The sequence below is a fragment of the Phyllobates terribilis genome, unplaced genomic scaffold (genome assembly GCF_046119375.1).
Source record: "Phyllobates terribilis strain yellow unplaced genomic scaffold, ASM4611937v1 Scaffold_2__4_contigs__length_985480577, whole genome shotgun sequence".
NCBI classification, from domain to species: Eukaryota; Metazoa; Chordata; class Amphibia; order Anura; family Dendrobatidae; genus Phyllobates; species Phyllobates terribilis.
This window is the reverse complement of record NW_027362762.1, coordinates 823,428,680-823,441,595: the sequence shown is the minus strand read 5'-3', so window position 1 is coordinate 823,441,595 and position 12,916 is coordinate 823,428,680.

Below are 12,916 nucleotides of genomic sequence, written 5' to 3'. Positions count from 1 at the left end.
TGGAACCATCCTACCTGAAGCTGGAAGGAGAAGATGACCTGTTGCCTAACAATGAGAAATATCGTCAGGCAGTGGGGGCACTTTTATACATATCAACTATGACTCGACCGGATATCACAACAACAGTTGGAATCCTTTGCAGATATGTGGAAAAACCGCGCCAAAGAGACTGGAATGCTGTTAAGTGACTTCTCCGATATTTGAAAGAAACGCAAGATGTAAATTTAAAACTATCTGCAGCAGGAGATCTAGAACTTACCGGGTATGTAGATGCGGATTGGGCTGGTGATTCGCGTGATCGTAAATCCACAAGTGGATACTTGTTTAAAGTTGGAGAAAGTTCAATCTCCTGGTCTAGTAGGAAACAAGTGTCTGTTGCCTTGTCATCTACAGAAGCGGAGTATGTGTCCGCAGCCTATGCAAGCCAGGAGGTTGTTTGGCTAAGACAATTTATGGACGATCTTGGCAAACCGACAACTCAGCCGACGGTAATTTATGAGGACAACCCAAGGATGCATTAAACTTGCATGCAGTGAAAAGATCAGTGCTAGAACCAAGCACATTGACGTTAGACATCATCATCTACGTGATTTGATAGATCGTGGCATAATTGTTTGTCTATTGTGAAACTGATAAGATGGTAGCTGACATTATGACAAAGCCATTGCCACAAGCTAGGTTCCAAGAATTGAGAACCACAATGGGACTAAGAGGATAAGTAGTTGTTGAGTGGGGGTGTTGGAATAATACATATTAATCTGTATGTGTATTGCAACAACTATTGTGTGCTGTTTCATATGTTGTGCATACTGTGAGGTTGTTAACAAAGTTGTGTTTTAAAAAAAAAAAAAACTCACACAGACAGGATGCCCCCTCCTTCTCTTCCTGTATTGTTGTTTTATGTCTTTGATTTCCTCATGCTGCAGTAACACCAGACTCCATGCTGTGTCTATGCTGGATATGAATAAACCTACATTCTGTGTTCTAAACTCTGGATGTCACGCGGATTAATCCTCTGCTAACATGAAAATTAGCTAGTTGATTCTAATCTTTTGTGTAAATTTGTTAACGAAATTAATGTAAGGAAGACCATAAAAATGTCTGTCTCCATGATTATACTTTAACAATGTTTGTAAACAATGATCTTCTATATATCTTGTGGAGAGGACATTGGTGAAGCTATTGCAAGAGCGAAGAGTGTGTTCCGCTCTGTGCCAGTCATTGCACTGGCTGCCCATGAATTATAGGATCCGATTTAAATTGCTTGTTCTCACCCACAAAGCTCTCTACAGTGTGGCACCCCCCTACATCTCTTCCCTCATCTCTGTCTATCGGCCTACCCGTTTTCTACGCTCTGCAAGCGACTTTCGACTAACATCCGCACTAATCCGTACCTCCCACTCCCGGGTTCAAGACTTCTCCCGAGCTGCACCTATTCTTTGGAATGCTCTACCCCAAGAAATTAGGATGAACCACAATTTACACAGTTTTAGGCGCTCCCTAAAAACACATCTGTTTAGGGTGGCCTATCACGTTCCCTAATCAAAGTCCTTTTATATTCTCATAGCCCATTCCTTATTTCTCCAAACATAAGTCTCCACCCAACCAAAAAGCACTAGATACTGGCTGGTGATAAGCTCATGCAGCCTCTATCTATCCCTCATCCCCTCAAGATGGCTGGACCATCCTTGTAAATAAGCCATTGTACTTTGTGTCACCCACACCTCATTGTAGATTGTAAGCTCTTAGGAGCAGGGTCGTCATTATTTTTGCTGTAATTATTGTATTATCTTTAGCTATGTTACTTATGACTGTTGTACATGAACCTGTGAATTGTTAAGCGCTGCGGAATATGTTGGCGCTATATAAATAAAGATTATTATTATTATTATATTATTATTATTGACAGTCCTTTTGGCCTTATTATGTGTAACATCCCTGGCGGCGTGCTGGCATGGCTTTCCACCTCCCACCATGTAAGACCGCCATCTTACCTATCAGTCCAGGCTGCACACTTTGTTCCAGTACCTGCTGTGTGCATGTCTCTTGTCTGATTGCTTAGGGCGGCGGCGCGGTTACTGCCTGATTCTTATAGTTACTGTTTGCGCACTCCTAATGCGTCCCCAGCCTATTGTTGTGAGTCACTGGATACTTAAACCCCCTCCACCCAGTAGGAGATGCCTGAGCAACACTTTCTTTCAGTGTGTTCTGTGCAACTGAGTTGCCAGGTCCTGTCCTGCATCTTGTTTGTTTCCGCCACCCTGGGGGCTGTATACCCAGGCCCGTTACCTGTATGTGTGACTTCTAGTCTGTTTCCGCCACCCTGGGGGCTGAGTTCCCAGGCTCGTTCCAGGTTCAGTTGCTGTCTGAACAGTGTCCTAGCCCGTTACTTGTTTGTCTCTATGTTCGTATCTTCCCTTTTCCTGCAGTGTCTGAACCTGCACCTAACTCCAACTCGTTGTCACTGTACTTCTGTTTGTGAGTTTAGTGTCCACTTGCTACTTCATTGTAAGTACCTTGTGTGTATCTGCTCTGCCTGTCTACCGCACCTGCGGTTGTGCTCTGCTCTGCCTGTCTACCGCACCTGCGGGTTTTGCTCTGCTCTGCTTGTCTACCGCACCTGTGGGTTTTGCTCTGCTCGGCTTGTCTACCGCACCTGCGGGTTTTGCTCTGCTTTGCCTGTCTACCGCACCTGCGGATTTGGCTCTGCTCTGCTTGTCTACCGCACCTGCGGGTTTTGCCCTGCTCTGCTTGTCTACCGCACCTGCGGGTTTTGCCCTGCTCTGCTTGTCTACCGCACCTGCGGGTTTTGCTCTGCTTTGCTTGTCTACCGCACCTGCGGGTTTTGCTCTGCTCTGCTTTTCTACCGCACCTGCGGGTTTTGCTCTGCTCTGCTTTTCTTGTTCAGAGCAATTGAACTGAAAGATAGAATGCTGCTTGCATCCAAAGATGTAGAAGCAGAGGAGAAGTTTGATGCTGGATTAGTCCATAAGAAATTCTTGAGATCATTGGGAACGGGGTTAATCAGCAAAGATATCAAGTTGCAGCTGAAACAGTACCTAGAAGATCCTGGCATCCTGGACGATTTCCTAATTGAAAAAATGAATGAGGCAGCTAGTTTGGAGTCAGACAGCGAACAGAAGTTAAAGAAAGGCCTGCTCCTAAAATCACCAAAATGAGTCAGCTGAAGTTGGAGACCCCCAGTGGCCAGTCCGAAGATCATCATGGAGACCCTCTGGTGCCACCTCCGAGAGGGAACCTTAAATCACTAGCAAAAGAGAGGACCGCCAGAGCTGACTGGGAGGAAGTAATAGGAAAACTGCGAGCCGAGTTGATTGAGGTGAAAAAGTTGATTCGTTCCGCGCCAGAACCTGTATCCCTCAGACCCAGGAGGGGGTTCCAAAACAGAAGATACTCGGCTTGTGAAGAGTGCCGTTAATCAAATCAGAGTACGGTGTGTGTCCACTGTCTAAGATGTGGTGATGAAAGCCATTATGCCAAGGGATGCCAATGGTCGCGGTTATTTGGGTTAAAAGACAGGAGGTTGTCAGTGCGGGGCGACTTTTAACCGCGACACAGAGGAGGCCCCAGAAGCAAACCCAAATCTCACCAAACCCAAGAACGGCACATGAGGTAAAACGGCTGCGTCAGTGCTATCCCCAAGTGTGTTCCCGTCTACAACAGCTGCAAGAGAGACAGAGGCCTCAGTTACTTAATGCCCAATGCGGAGGTCAAACAATGTACTCCTGGGAGGAGGATTCCTTGGTCAGTAAAGATAGCCTCATCAGCCTTACCGGTGAAAGGTGCTTTATACAGTGCTAGCTAGATGGACTCCTGGTAAAAGCACTGTGGGACACAAGAGCCCAAGTGAGCCTTTTAAATGTGGAATTGAGAAGGATCTACCTGCCACATACCTGCCTTCAGTCGCTAAAAGAACTCTTAGGACCATTGGAACTCCATGGCAAAGCTGTCAACCGACCGAAATCCCTTTCATAGGCTGGGTGGAATTAACTTTCCAAATGAGGGCCACGAAGAACAGTAACACCATTGAGCTTTTGGTACCTTTTCTCATGACCAGTGATCAGAACGTGGCAGAGGATTCCATCCTGGGTTATAATGTAATCAATGAGGTCATCACGAAACCCAATGCCGTGGCGGAAAATGTGATTCATAGAGTAAAGAAAGCACAGAATACAATGGACCTAAAAGAAGTCAAGGTAGGCTGGCACCCAACCATTCTCCCTGCAAACCAAATGGTGGGGGTGAGGTGTGGAGTCCGGGTGGAACCAGGAAGAAAAGTCCAGAAAAGACTGTTCGTGCCAAAAGACTCCTCAGAACTTCCAGAAGGCCTAGTTCAAGGTGAGACTGTGCTTACAATACCTACTGGGGAGTTTGCTCGAGTGACCGTACCGGCCATGAATACTATGAAACATGAAATTAGACTGGATCCAAAGACTGTGTTAGGTCACATTGAAACCGTTAAAACGGTATATCCAGCCAGTGTGAGACCCGCCCAGGGGTCTACTGTGAATTCAGTCTCCCCACCAAGGAACAGGAGTTGCCCAGGGGAGGAAATTACACGACCCACCTCAGGGTCCTGGGATTCCCCAGTATCACTGGAACACTTGTGTGCTGAAGATATAGCGATAGCAAAACAGATGCTGAGAGAAGAGTATCACGCATTCTCTACAGATGACTGATATAGGCTGTATCCCATCGTTGCAATTGAAAATCAATTTGAAAGACACGACCCCAGTAACCAGAAGTTACATGTCTGTGCCGAAACCATTACACCGTGAAGTGAAAGACTATTTAAAAAATGTAATCAACAGAGGTTGGGTCCAAAAGTCAAAGTTGTCTTATTCCTCTCCTATTGTTTGTGTAAGGAAGAAGGACGGTACGTTGAGACTCTGCTGTGATTACCGGGAACTAAACCAAAAGTCAGTACCTGATCGGCACCCGATACCAAAGATTCAAGATATGCTGGATAGCCTATCAGGAAGTACCTGGTTCTCTGTCCTCGATCAGGGTAAAGCATACCATTAAGGGTTTGTTGAAGAGTCCAGTAGACCCTTGACAGCATTCATCACACCGTGGGGGTTATATGATTGGATCCGCATACCGTTTGGGCTCAGTTCAGCTCCAGCAGAATTTCAGAGGAGCATGGATACCTGTTTGGAAGGCTTGAGGGACAGCCGTACTTGGATGACAATGTGGTACACAGCAAAACCTTCCGGGAGCATGTTGAACACGTGAGGACCGTATTACTGTGGTATCAACAACACGAAGTTAAGTTGACCCCAAAGAAGTGTGAACAGTTCAAAAGGAAAGTCCGATTTCTAGGGAAAATTGTGTCCGGAGAAGGATATATCATGGACTCAGCAGAAATCGCTCCGGTACTGGCCTTAAAAGAAAAGCGGCCCTCTACTGTTGGGGAGTTGAGACAGATCTTAGGATTCCTCTCCTACTATCGTACTTGCGTTCGGAATTTCTCCAGGATTGTCACCCCGCTATACCTCCTCTTGGGGGAGATGACAGAGTCAACAACACCCACGGAGAAAAAGAAGAACGCGGGTAGGACCGGTCTTAAAAGAAACAACGCCGTTTCGTCCCAACAGCTCATTCTCTGGACAGCAGACCACCAGGAGGTATTGGAAGAACTAGTAGACTACCTAGTAAAACTACCCCTCTTGGGATATCCTGATTTCAAATTACCATTTGTTCTTCATTGTGACGCTTCTCAAGTTGGACTGGAAGCTGCCCTGTATTAGCATCAAGATGGAAAATTGAGAGTCATCGGTTACTGTTCTAGACAAACGCCGAGAGGAATAACCGTCTACATTACGGAAAATTAGAGTTCCTGGCATTGAAATGGGCTATCTGTGAACAATTTAGAGATTATCTCTACTACAGCAAAGAGTTTGAGGTATACACTGACAACAACCCTTTGACCTATGTCCTCACTACAGTCAAACTGAATGCAATGGATCAGAGATTTGTCACTGAACTAGCTGACTTCAATTTCAGCATCAAGTACAGGCCAGGAAAATGCAATACGGATGCTGACAGATTGTCGAGAATGCCACTAGAGCCTGAGAAGTTCATGCAAGAATGCTCGAAGGAAGTCAGTCTGGAAGCAATTGAGAGCACTACTCAAGCAGTGCAAGCTTATCGAGAGGAAGACACACCATTGTGGTGTCCGTTGACGGTGGAAACCACCATAAAAGTGAGAGAACAAGATCACCCCTTGTCTAGTCAACTACCAAAAGGAAAAATCCATAGAGCACAACGGGAAGATCAGATAATTGGTAGAATACTACTTTATGTGGACCAAAATCGGTTTCCAAGTAAACGAGAGAGAGATAATGAGTCACCAGCAGTATCTGTTTTAGTTAAAGAATGGACGAAGCTCTACCTCAGTGAAGATAGTATTCTGTATCATAAAGGAGGACAAAAGCGGCAGTTGGTACTACCTAGAGTATTCCGTAGGTTGGTCTTCAAAGAACTCCATGAAAACATGGGACACCTGGGAGTGGAAAGGACAACCAACTTGATCCGTGAACGTTTCTTCTGGCAGTACATGCAGAGAGATATTGAGAGGTACGTGACCAGGGAGCAGGGCCAGCTCCAGGTTTTTGTGAGCCCTGGGCGAAAGCGTCTCAGTGGGCCCCTTTAACACATACCACGATTCATGATGCACAGATACCGCAGAGAAATATATATATATATAGTACAATGCCGAAGATTTCACTTCTTACATTACATGAGTGATATCTATTGTAAATTCTACTCAGAAACCAGAGAATTCTCTCAACGCACAGTGCAGACCAGACAGTATAGTTCTCCGTACAGTATTATGGGCCCCATATATTGCTCCATGCAGAATACTGGTCCCCATATAACGCTCCATACAGGATACTGGTCCCTATATAACGCTCCATACAGGATACTGGTCCCCATATAATGCTCCATACAGGATACTGGTCCCCATATAACGCTCCATACAGGATACTGGTCTCCATATAATGCTCCATACAGGATACTGGCCCCCATTTAACGCTCCATACAGAATACTGGCCCCCACATAATGCCCCATGCAGGATGTCACCCCCCTTCCTTATAATGCCCCATGCAGGATGTCACCTCTCCCCCCATAAAATGCCCCATGCAGGATGTCACCTCTCCCCCCCATATAATGCCCCATGCAGGATGTCACCTCTCCCCCCCCGTATAATGCCCCATGCAGGATGTCACCTCTCCCCCCCCTCATATAATGCCCCATGCAGAATGTCACCCCACCCCACATATAATGCCCCATGAAGGATGTCCCCTCTCCCCCCCATATAATGCCCCAAGCAGGATGTCACCTCTCCCCCCCATATAATTCCCCATGCAGGATGTCAGCCACCCCATATAATGCCCCATGCAGGATGTCACCTCTCCCCCCCATATGATACCCCATGCAGGATGTCACCTATCCCCCCCATATAATGCCCCAAGCAGGATGTCACCTCTCCCCCCATATAATGCCCCATGCAGGATGTCACCTCTCCCCCCCCATATAATGCCCCATGCAGGATGTCACCTCCCACTCCATATAATGCCCCATGCAGGATGTCACTTGCCCCCCCCCACCATATAATGCCCCATGCCGCCATACATATAAAAAAAAAATCAAATACTCACCTCACTTCTCACCTGATGCCGCTGCTCCGGACCCCTCACCTGCACTGGCGTCTTTCCACTCTGCGCAGGAAGAGACCGGAGCTGCTGCGGAGGCACGGGGAGAGGTACGTATTGTGCCGGGGCCCTGAGCAAGCGGGGGAAAGCGGGCACTGATACCGGCACCGCACCGCTCACGGGTCCCATAGCGCACTGGGGTGCCCGACGGTGAGTGGGCCCCCCCGCCTGCTCAGGGCCCCGGCACTTGCCCGGGTGTGCCGGGTGCTGATGCCGGCCCTGCCAGGGAGTGTGGGTGTCTGAAAGATAAAGGTCCTAACACATCAACCCGGGCACCTATGGGCAACATCCAAACTACGTATCCGTTTGAGATGGTCTCAATAGACTTTCTACATCTCGAGACATGCAAGGGTGGTTACGAATACATATTGGTGGTGATGGACCATTTTACTCGATTTGCCCAAGCATATGACACCACCAATAAAGCTGGTCGAACAGCGGCAGAGAAGATCTTCAATGATTTTGCTTTGAGGTTTGGGTTCCCTACGAGGTTACACCACAACCAAGGAAGAGAATTTGAGAACCAGCTCTTTGCCAAGCTAGGAAAGTACTGTAGAATTCAGAGATTCCACACAACGCCCTATCACCCAGAGGGTAATGAACAAGTGGAACATTTTATCCGGACATTATTGTCAATGTTGCGCACTTTAACAGTTGACGAGAAGAAAGACTGGAAGAGTTCTCTGTCAAAAGTGGTACATGCCTATAACTGTACAAAGAGCGAAGCAACGGGTTACTCACACTTCTTCCTATTGTATAGACAATCGCCAAGACTGCCAATCGACATCATGTTTGATACTCCGGTGTCAGAAACTTACAGAACGTATCCGGAGTACGTTCGGAAATGGAAGGAATGGAGGGCAGAGGCATACAACATAGCGTGCAAAGTGGATATGCAAGGACAGAGCAAGAGTAAGGAGTACTATGATCGAAAATGTTATAGAGCAGAATTGGCACCGGAAGCCGGGTGCTAGTCAAGAATGTACGTGACAAAAGGTGGTCCAGGAAAACTTCGCTCGTACTGGGAAGAGAAGGTGTATGTGGTCGTAAAGAGGAAAGCCGATGACAGTCCAGTGTATGAAATCCGATTGGAAAGAGGGGACAAGAAAACCAGAATAGTCCATCAGAATTTATTACTACCCTGTGATTATCTCCCACCACAACAAGACTTCCCAGAAGCAGACCGACATCGACCGAGATAGACTAAGAGACCACCACAGATTGAAGCTCCGGTGGTTGGATAGTGACCTTGAAAGTTCCGATGAAGAAGAGCACACTGTTCTATTTCTCGGACCGGCAAGGAGAGGGATGTACCATCCTCAGGAGAGTGAACGAAGTCCCGAGGCTCCAGAGTTTGTACCAAGGAGTACAGATAAAGTCCAATTCAGATCTGATGATCAAACACCGGTCACTAGAGAGACTGATCGACACTCAGGAGAAGCGGAATTTCCAGACCGTGTGGAACTAGGCGATTCTGGAGAAGTACAGGAACCTACAGAGGCAGTTCCAGGAGCATCTGAGGAAGCACGGGAAATGAGTGCAGTGGAAGAAACTCCTGTGACTGAAGAACCCATGGTATCTGAGGAACAACCCACCAGGAGGATGTTGACTCAAGAAGTGAGGAGGCCCATGATGCTGACATACGAGACAATTGGTGATCCGAGTCAAGTGCCAAGGACTGTCGACTGAAAATAGGTATCTCTGCCTACGGACTAGGTAAGCCCACTGGAGTAGTAGTCACTACCGAGAGGCAGTATGGAAGATGTTGCCTGGTGGAAAGACTTGTTTTCATGCTTTGATTTTCCTTAAAAGACTTTGTAGAAACAAAGAACTGTTAAGGCCTAGTGAGAGAGAGCGCTGGTTGAAGACGTAAGAAAAGCTCCAGCGGAAGAGACGCTGATTGTGTTATTTCTTACAGGAATACTACAAGAAAAAGGTCATAGAATAGGTTGTTATAAATTTTTATAAATGTTATGCCAATACTCAACTTTCACCACTGTCTCAGAATTGGTCAGATTCACCAATTAAGACGAATGTCGAGGACGACATTCAAAAAGGAGGGAAGAGTGTGACATGCAGAAGTAGTGCTGTTGCTTCAAAGGCATCCAGCAACTGTTACAAATAACACAAGCACAGGAGACAGGAAGTGTTGTGCTTCAGAAGCATCCAGCAACTAGAGGGGTTAAAACAGTCACAGGAGACAGGGAGTGTTTTAGCAGAGCCCCAGGGGGATTGTGGGGAATTTGTTATTGTAGTCTGGCTGAAGCCGAAGAGAAAGGTGGTGTGTTATCTGGATCTGACAGAAGGCAACTGAACATGATTCAGATCAGGAGAGAAACTAAACACAGGTCAGAAACTCCCTGAACTAACAGTGCAGAGTATTATAGGGCAGGAAGATAAAGACTGGAAGGAATTGTGTCACAGGGATCATCTCCCTCATCAAACCCTCCCCACCCCATCTCCATTCAGGATAAAGAATGCTGTGTACTATTGTGTCCTTGTGAAGGAAAAGCCTGTGGTTGTGTATGCATAGAAGTTTTTTGCTAAGATCTAATCTATGCTGAATTATGCTACTGAAGAGACTGTAATACTGTGCATTGTGAAGAAACTACTATATTGTTACTGGGGCTGGTTGCTCAAGAAACTCAGACTGTATTGTAATGAAGATTGTTGCTGTAATATCCCTGAATTGCACTGGCCGTGCTTCAGATTAAATTCCACTGTTAGACTGTTGAAAAAGACTCTTGTCAGATGTGTTTAGTTAGCAATCCATCGTGAGCCTGAGAGAAGCTGCAGCCTATGGTCGCCCTGAGTAACGGTTCCCCCAGGATTCCAAAGAATTCATGAAACCTGTCTCGCCCTATCTGAACCTAGCGGTGTGCGTGTAACAATAACTACTACTTGTGCATCTCATTACCCAGTACCAGTATATAAGTTTGTATATTCTATATATATATATATATATATATATATACAGTACAGACCAAAAGTTTGGACACACCTTCTCATTTAAAGATTTTTCTGTATTTTCATGACTATGATAATTGTACATTCACACTGAAGGCATCAAAACTATGAATTACCACATGTGGAATTATATACTTAGCAAAAAAGTGTGAAACAACTGAAAATATGTCTTATATTCTAGGGTCTTCACAGTAGCCACCTTTTGCTTTGATGACTGCTTTGCACACTCTTGGCATTCTCTTGATGAGCTTCAAGAGGTAGTCACCGGAAATGGTCTTCACTTCACAGGTGTGCCCTGTCAGGTTTAATAAGTGGGATTTCTTGCCTTATAAATGGGGTTGGGACCATCAGTTGTGTTGTGCAGAAGTCTGGTGGATACACAGCTGATAGTCCTACTGAATAGACTGTTAGAATTTGTATTATGGCAAGAAAAAAGCAGCTAAGTAAAGAGAAACGAGTGGCCATCATTACTTTAAGAAATGAAGGTCAGTCAGTGCGAAAAATTGGGAAAACTTGAAAGTGTCCCCAAGTGTAGTTGCAAAAACCATCAAGCGCTACAAAGAAACTGGCTCACATGAGGACCGCCCCAGGAAAGGAAGACCAAGAGTCACCTCTGCTTCTGAGGATAAGTTTATCCGAGTCACCAGCCTCAGAAATCGCAGGTTAACAGCAGCTCAGATTAGAGACCAGGTCAATGCCACACAGAGTTCTAGCAGCAGACACATCTCTTTAACAACTGTTACGAGGAGACTTTGTGCAGCAGGCCTTCATGGTAAAATAGCTGCTAGGAAACCACTGCTAAGGACAGGCAACAAGCAGAAGAGACTTGTTTGGGCTAAAGAACACAAGGAATGGCCATTAGACCAGTGGAAATCTATGCTTTGGTCTGATGAGTCCAAATTTGAGATCTTTGGTTCCAACCACCGTGTCTTTGTGCGACGCAGAAAAGGTGAACGGATGGACTCTACATGCCTGGTTCCCACCGTGAAGCATGGAGGAGGAGGTGTGATGGTGTGGGGGGGCTTTGCTGGTCAAACTGTTGGGGATTTATTCAAAATTGAAGGCATACTGAACCAGCATGACTACCACAGCATCTTGCAGCGGCATGCTATTCCATTCGGTTTGCGTTTAGTTGGACCATCATTTATTTTTCAACAGGACAATGACCCCAAACACACCTCCAGGCTGTGTAAGGGCTATTTGACCAAGAAGGAGAGTGATGGGGGGCTACGCCAGATGACCTGGCCTCCACAGTCACCAGACCTGAACCCAATCGAGATGGTTTGAGGTGAGCTGGACCGCAGAGTGAAGGCAAAAGGGCCAACAAGTGCTATGCATCTCTGGGAACTCCTTCAAGATTGTTGGAAGACCATTTCCGGTGACTACCTCTTGAAGCTCATCAAGAGAATGCCAAGAGTGTGCAAAGCAGTCATCAAAGCAAAAGGTGGCTACTTTGAAGAACCTAGAATATAAGACATATTTTCAGTTGTTTCACACTTTTTTGTTAAGTATATAATTCCACATGTGTTAATTCATAGTTTTGATGCCTTCAGTGTGAATGTACAATTTTCATAGTCATGAAAATACAGAAAAAAATTTAAATGAGAAGGTGTGTCCAAACTTTTGGTCTGTACTGTGTATATCAGCATTAGCTTTAATTTATTTACAGTCTGGTTTGCTGCATGACAGGCTGTCTTCTACTGTATATTTCTATGTCATATACGCATGCTTTTAGATGTATAAATTATTTGCATATGTTTATTTTTCATAAAATTCATAATTTTATATCATTATAGTATTATTGGGTATATATCTTCATCTCATGATAGGTTTTGCATGTATTTTGCATATTTTACTTGTGCATAGTGGTTTCTAGGTATGTTACAACTTCTGCAATAAATGGAAGTGAGCAAGAAGCCTGTAAACTGTACGTGATTTGTTACCCTGTGATCTAAATAGTGTCTTATGCGGAATCCAGTTCTGTCAGCATGTGGGCTAACTGAGAACAGTGGGACAATGCTAAGGGGCCTGTGAAAGGAAAGTGAGGTTAGAGAAGAAACCGTCCTGGACTAGTTGAGTATTTCTTGGCCCTGGTAGACGACTGTTCTAAAGTCATCAGAAAGTTAAAGGGATTGTTCACTTTTAGAATAGTGAATCCGAGATGCTGTATCTAATATAACAAACACAGCAAGTACTCACATCCATTGGT